Below are 7,592 nucleotides of genomic sequence, written 5' to 3'. Positions count from 1 at the left end.
AACCATCTCCACCTCGCAGAGCTCCTCCTAGGCCAGCGTTGCACACGGTAAACATGGAATGCGCCCTGTGGTTCGCTTTCTGGAGCCACTCCCTACTGTTTGGGAAAGGGGCTCCATTGCACTTTGAATTTCTCCTTTTAAATGCCTGGGAGGAGCCTTAAGATCGAGACTCATGGATCAAGTGGCCCTGGCTCTCTGGGGTCCCCTCCCCTCTACCCATATCGCCCGGACTCCTCCTCGGGTCCTTTCCCATCCCCCCGCCCTCTCCACGAAGAACGTCTCCCACCGGGCTTCTGCGCCTAGGGGGGCGCGCTAACCCGGGCCTGCTCGGGACCCGCCACCCGCTGCTTCCCTCCACGCCGTGCCCACACCCCTGCCCTCCTCGCGGCCCAGCAGCAGGGCTTTGTGGCCGCGAGGCGCGATCCCCATCCCTGACCACAGCAGGCCGGGCAGCGCGCGCCCTAAACCCGCGGCCTGGGCCCAGCGCATGCCCTGCCAGCCCCCCACTCCCACCCCGCGGCTCTGCCCCGCGCCCCCCACCCCCGGACCGGGCAGCAGCGGCGGGTCTCGGACCCGCATCGCCCCAGCCCACCCCGGGCCGAGCTCCCCGAGGAGTGGGCGGCGCCGCCCTGAGCCGTCCTCCCGGCCTCGGGCCCTGGACCCCGGGCAGCGGCTCGCCGAGGACCGGGCGGGCCCCAGGGCGTGGCTGGGGAGTCCCCGGGCAGTCCCCAGAGCCCCCAGCTGCACACTCACCTCCCGGGCGGTACTCGCAGCCCGGCCCGACCCCGGCAGGCAGCGGGCGACGGCGCCAACCCGCGCGCACACGCCACCTCCCCGCAGCCGCACGCAGAGCCGGGCGCGCGCAAACCGTCGCCGGGCGCGGGAGCCCCCCAGCTCGCCAGCACGCAAGCGCGGCTGCCAGGCCCGCAGCTCCAAGCGCCCGCCCCGGCGTGCTCCCCGGGGCCGAGCCTGGAGTCGGCTTCCAAACCGGGTGGAAGCCACTTTGTGGCAGGGGGCCAAAGAGATAGTACAGTGGATAGAGCGCTTGCCTTGCCTGCGTGCAACCAAAGTTCCATTATCACCCACCTCCACTATGTCACCGCTAGGAGTGATCCCTGAGCACAGAGCCTGGAGTTAGCCCGGAGCATCGCCGGGTGTGCCTCATAGGAAAACACACACACGCGCGCGCACACACACACACACACACACACACACACACACACAAACACACCCTGAAAGCCACCTCATGGCCTATCTCAGATGAGGATTTGAGCTTTGTCTTGTTTGTCTGATTGTCCAGTGTTGGAGCTCTCTAAATGCAGAGCCTCAAAACCCTCACATATCTGTTGGGAGGGACGGGGAGGGTCTTCGGAGCGTAATTGCGCACTCAGAAAAAATTATATATTCTCCCAGAATTTAGTGACGAATACTTAGGTTCCATTGGTCTGGTATGTAAACAGGAATCCCAAGCTCTTGGTGTGGAGCACAGCTTCCTAAACTTTACTGACCTACTCCTTTTTCGGGGGGTTAGGGGTACTGTGTTTCCCCCGATCCCCTGGAAATCTTCTTACAAACAAGCAGAAAACACCCCTGCACCCCATGGCTATCACAGTCCTCTCCCCATTCGTCTATCCCCAGAAGGGGGGGGGGCACTAAACCCAACTGTGGGAAACTGAGGCTTGCTTGGACAAGCGTCTGTGTTGAGTCAAATTGATATTCACAGGTTCTCCCTGAGAGCGCGGAGCAGCTTTGTTGCGGGGGCGGAGGGGTTGTTTGGAGGCCTCCCGGCTATGCTGGCTCTGCGCCCAGGAATTACTCCTGGCTGGCTCCTGAGACTTTATGGGACCACCGAGTGCAAGGCAAGCACCTTACCCGCTGTACTGAGCGGCTTTCAGGTGGGTTCCGGGTGGTCTTTGTTAATGAACTTACTCATTATCCGCTCTAGCAGGCGGTAGAGGTGAAACACTCCCATCTGAAAACAGTTCCCTTTTCTGGTCGAGCTGGGTTCCTGTATAAACAGATGAAAATTTGAGAGTAGTTCAGTGAACACTCCACAGCCATTTCTTCAGGTCTCAGTAACCTAACATTTTGTCATAATAGCTCTCTCTCTCACTCTGTCACCTCCCCCCTTTGTCTTCCTCTCTTTGTCTTAAGTACTGTGGTTTTCTAAAAAGACAAAAGAACATCCTTCTGTTTCAGTGGATGCTGGCTAACTCTGGGTCTTTGGAACTAGTGTATAATAGCTCAACAGATTCCCTTCACTGTTACAATTCTTCCCCCACCCCACCCCCCATCTTTCCCGGACATACACACATTTTTTGTTTTTGGACCACAGCTAGCAATATTCAGAGATTACTCCAGAGATTACTCCCTTTCGGAGAGCCTGGTAAACTACCGAGATTATCCCGCCTGCACAGCAGAGCCTGGCAAACTCCCTATGAAGTGTGTAAACTCAAAAAGCCGGCTGCAGCGGGTGTATCTCTCCCACCGCCCGAGTTCTGTAGTCCCACAGTGGTTTCCCCACCCCCGGGAGGTTGATGGCGATGGGCAGGAAAGGGAAGGAACGAGGACCAGACCGGTTAGTCTTGGTTGCAGTTTATTCCAATCCTCTCTCCATTCACTCCTGTCTCTCTCCTCTGCCTCCCCTGCCCATTCTTACAGTCTCATTATATCCCCCAGCATGAAGGGTTGGGGTAACAATTACACATAAGTGTGTTCACAATCAACACAGGTAGAGTTCTTTCCCTCGGGGAAAGCCACTTCCAGGACAGATTCTCATTATCAGATCGACCCACCCTAGAGGGGAATCCCCTGGATGTGTTTCTCCACTCCTTGTCCAACAAACATATAAACATACATAATATAAATCATTTTGTATGGATACAGTAAAAGAGATACCTTAAACTTATAGAATTGCTCTCCAAGGGCCATCTCGATCTCACACTACAGTGCTCAGGCCAGATAGTCTTTCCAATCCCTAGCAGGGTCCTAGTCTCCTTGTTACTTTTGGATCATGACAGCATTTGTCTATGATCAAACTCTGAACTTATAGTTAAGAATCGTGGCACTTTGGCCTGGCCCATTTCGATGCCAGGGTAGCTCACCGCTTGCCCTGGGTCCATTCAGCCCCTCATCGGGACCCTGCTTTTGGGGTGTTAGGAACCAAGGGCAACTGAGGCTTAAGTCGAGAAAGCAAATGCCCAGGAGTGAATAATATTCAGAGCCAATTAAATCCTAAGTTACAAAGCATAATATTAATGATCTTCCTGTATCTATACAAAAAAGGGCATTGCTTTAAAGTGAACTATTCAAAAGACATAAGAAGAGGAGAAAGGCAATATTAACTTACAATACAATTTCAGTGTCCTGGAAGGACCTGACCTTAGAAATAATTAACAGATTCTGATTAGGGGAAAAGCTGACTAACTGGTTGGGGAGGAGAGCATAGGGAAGAATTTACAGATAAACACAATGGAATGGAAGTGCCTCAGGAGCACTGTCATAAACCTGAGTTCCTCGTGGCAAGAGGGAAAGGGCAAACCAATGTTAAGCCTAAAATATTTGGAGCTATATTACAACAATGGCGTATCCGATATGCCAAAAACAGTAACAAGTCTCTCAATGGAGACGTTACTGGTGCCCGCTCGAGCAAATCGATGAACAATGGGAGGGCAGTGCTACAGTGCTACTCCTAGCTCTGCACTCAGGAGTTACTCCTGCCGATGTAAGGGTGACCGATAGGATGCTGGAGGCAAGCGCAGGGTGAGCTGTGTGCAAGGAAAGAGCCCTACCCACTGTGCTTCACTCCTACCCTGTTATTTAATAGCACTTAATTTCACAGCTCAAGTAAATATGTTACTCAAGTAGATATGCTACAGCTCACATAAACGAGATGGAATCAAATGAACAATGGAATCTGCTGCCCCCCTACACACACAATTCAATTCCACCATATTTCTTGTATGTGTGTGTATGTGTATGATAGGGTATTGGATCACACCCAGTGGGGCTCAGGGCTGTGCCTGACTCTCTGCTTAGAAATCACCCCTGGCAGTTCTCACGAGACCATATGCAGTGTTAGGGATTGAATCAGGGTCAACTGAAGCTGCCCCATGCAAGCAAGTACCTTATCTCCTGTACTGTGTCTCCAGAACCTCATCATAATACTTCTATGTCACCACAAAAGAAGAAATTACATCGCATATAAGGAACTGAATGTTGACATGAATGGATGAAATGTGGAACCAGGGAAACAGCAGCTTCAATAGAAAGTGCTATTGCTTATAAAGCAAACTACTTTGTGCCTGTCAAGGTGGCAGGTTTAGGAGTGGGAGGGAAATTGGAGACATCAGTGGAGGGAAGGAGACACTGGTGATGGGATTGGTGTTGAAACTTGAATGCCTAAAACAACTGTATTATGAACATTATGAACAATGTTGTTAATCAAGATGTTTAAATAAGGTTTTTTTTTTTTTGAGTACTATTACTCTTCTGCTTGACTCATCTAAGTCTCTCTGGGGATCAGGACTGAATCAAGTCAGCCAGGAGCTCCTGGGGACACTAGTCCCACCAGGTCCACCAGGCAGCTGTCTAACTACCCATGATCTACATTGCATGGGACCTGATCTCCATCACTCACCTCAGTCTCCCTGGGAAGTGACAGAAGTTTGTACTGATTAAAGTCTGCTCTGGAGGGGCTGGAGCGATAGCACAGTGAGTAGGGCATCTGCCTTGCACCCGGCCAACCTGGGTTTGAATCCCAGCATCCCATATGGTCCCCTGAGCACTGCCAGAAGTAATTCCTTAGTGCAGGGCCAGGAGTAATCCCTGTGCAACACCAGGTGTGACCCAAAAATTTAAAAAAAAAATTTTGTTAAAGTCTGCTCTGGAGAGAGAGAGAGAGAGAGAGAGAAGAAAAGTGCCTGCCATAGAGGCAAGTGGAGGGGGAAAGGGAGGGGGGAGGGAAACTGGGACCACTGGTGGTGGGAAATGTTACACTGGTTAAGGGATGGGTGTTGGAACATTGCATGACTGAAACCCAACCATGAACAACTTTGTAACTGTGTATCTCACTGTGATTTAATAAAAAATAAATTAAAAGTAAATAAAGTCTGCTCTGGGCACTCTCAAGGTACAGATCTGATGTGTCACCAAGCTTCAAAAAAATGATGACCTGCCCTCCACATGCAGCTGCACCGAGGAGGAAGGAGGTTAAGGGGGTGGGGGAAAAAAATGATGACGGGACATGACTTTTTCTCCAGGAAGAGAGAGAGCAACGTCATGCCCATCTTAGCCATGCCACCGAACTCCGCGCCAGGCTGATTCACTCAGGGAGCCCCAGAAGGGGACGGGTGAGAACCCTCCCCACCCCAAGGGATCCAGCCCTGGCAGCCAAAAACCTCCAGAACCCAACTATTGCCATGCTCAAGGCCGCTCCCCACATGCTTGGGCTGAGCCTCACGTCGAGTGAACATATTCCTGGACACATCATAAGACCATTTTCCATAACAGACAATACGAAATCTGTTATTTCGGTTGGGACTTGGGATGGAAACATCCTAAACTTGGTGGTGAGAAGGTATAATGGTGGTGGGATTGGTGTTTGAATATTAACTGTAATCAAATATTGTGAACCACCTTATAAATTAAAAAAAAATTTTTTTTAATGATGACCAAAACTACACTTGGACTCTACTTGTCCTGCCTGACATGCAACATGATCCCTGCCACCAAATTTCTTGGGGATGCAATGAACTCAGGTTGGAGCAATGACTTGCTCTTTGCAGGAGAAAATTGTTTTTGTTTTGGGAACACCTGGGATGCTCAGGGGTTACTCCTGGCTCTGTGCTTAGGAATCACTCCTGGCAGAACTCTGAGGACCATATGGGATGCTGGGGGTCAAATCCAGGATAGCCACATGCATGGAAAGTGCCTTATCAGCTGTACTATCTCTCCTGTCCTCAGTCCTAAATTCTACCCAGGTTTTCCAGAAACATTGCCTTTCCTCACAGAAAAGAATTTCAGGAGGAGACAAATTGTGAAGTCAAATAGTTTAAAATTTAAGGATTCTGAGAAAGGACAAAGAGAGAGGAACATGTTCAAGAGAGGACAAGGGTTTCTCCAGAGGGGAGGACTCAGAGGACACATCTCAGGCAGACAGGACAGCACCTTGCCCCAATGAGGGTGGGTCCTGGTCATCTTTACAGTGTCCCTTTGACCTGTTTTCTCCCAACCGCCCCCTTGTGGAGTTTTCTCTTGTAGAAAAGTCTTTTGCTATGGAATTGAACAGAGGAAGAGCTTGGTGACTCACCTTCAGGATCTTATCACAACTTTTGTTTCAACTGGTGCCTTGTTTTCCCTTTAGAGAGGGTCATCCACCTTCCCTGGGCAAATGCCCGCACCAGTTAGTGTTATAAGACCTCAGTTTCTAAGTTCACAAGTGAGTCCAGCCGCTGTACTTTTGGACACTTTAGGGTAAGTGAGACACAGTAACTTCTTTAAATCCCCTCTTGATTTTATTACTTCCGAGAACTCATTGCCAAATCCCACCTCTGTCAGCAAAGGGTTTTGTTTTTCTGTTCTCCTCGCCCCCCCACCACGTTAGTTCAGTTTCTCTCTACCTCCTGCATTTCTTATAAGCTTAAAAGGATAGTTTGTCACTGTCACTGTCCTCCCGTTGTTCATTGATTTGCTCAAGCAGGCCCAGTAACATGTGAGACTTGTTACTGTGTTTGGCATATCCAATGCACCACGGGTAGCTTGCCAGGCTTTGCTGTACAGGCAAGATACTCTCGGTAGCTTGCTAGGCTCTCCGAGAGGGCCAGAGGAATTGAACTCTGGTAGGCCATGTCAGCCGCATGCAAGCAAATGCCCTAGTTTAGAGATTTGATTAGATGGCAAGAAATATTTTTCCTTAGGTACTCTTCACTTTGTTTCCCATTAGAAAGAACACAATGTTAAATATTAAGCACATAATATCAATTATTAAATATTTGGTTGTTCAATATCAGTTACATTTGAAATTAGGACTGACCTGCAGATATCTTTGCCATAGGACCACTTTTTTTTTTTTTTTTTGGTTTTTGGGTCACACCTGGCGATGCACAGGGGTCACTCCTGGCTCTGCACTCAGGAGTCACTCCTGCTGGCGGTGCTCACGGGACCATATGGGATGCTGGGAATCGAACCCGGGTCGGCCTCGTGCAAGGCAAACGCCCCACCAGCTGTGCTATCTCTCCAGCCCCAGGACCACTTTTTTTTAACGTGTTGTTTTTTCACTGGGGACCACACCGGGATGCTCAGGGGTTACTCCTGGCTCTGTATTCAGGAATTACTCTTAACAGTGCTCAGAAGACAATATAGGATGTCAAGGTTTGAACCCAGCTTGACTGCATTCAAGGCAAATGGTCTACTCTTTGTACTATTGCTGTGGCCTCCCAAGACGACTTTTTTTTTTTCCTTTTTGGGTCACACCCAGGATTGCTCAGGGGTCACTCCTGGCTCTGCACTCAGGAATTACTCCTGGCGGTGCTTGGGGGACCATATGGGATGCCGGGGATCAAACCTGGGTCGGCCGTGTGCAAGGCAAATGC

Source organism: Sorex fumeus, unplaced genomic scaffold (assembly GCF_029834395.1).
Source record: "Sorex fumeus unplaced genomic scaffold, SorFum_2.1 ptg000044l, whole genome shotgun sequence".
Classification (NCBI taxonomy): Eukaryota; Metazoa; Chordata; class Mammalia; order Eulipotyphla; family Soricidae; genus Sorex; species Sorex fumeus.
Note: the sequence above shows the minus strand (reverse complement) of the source record.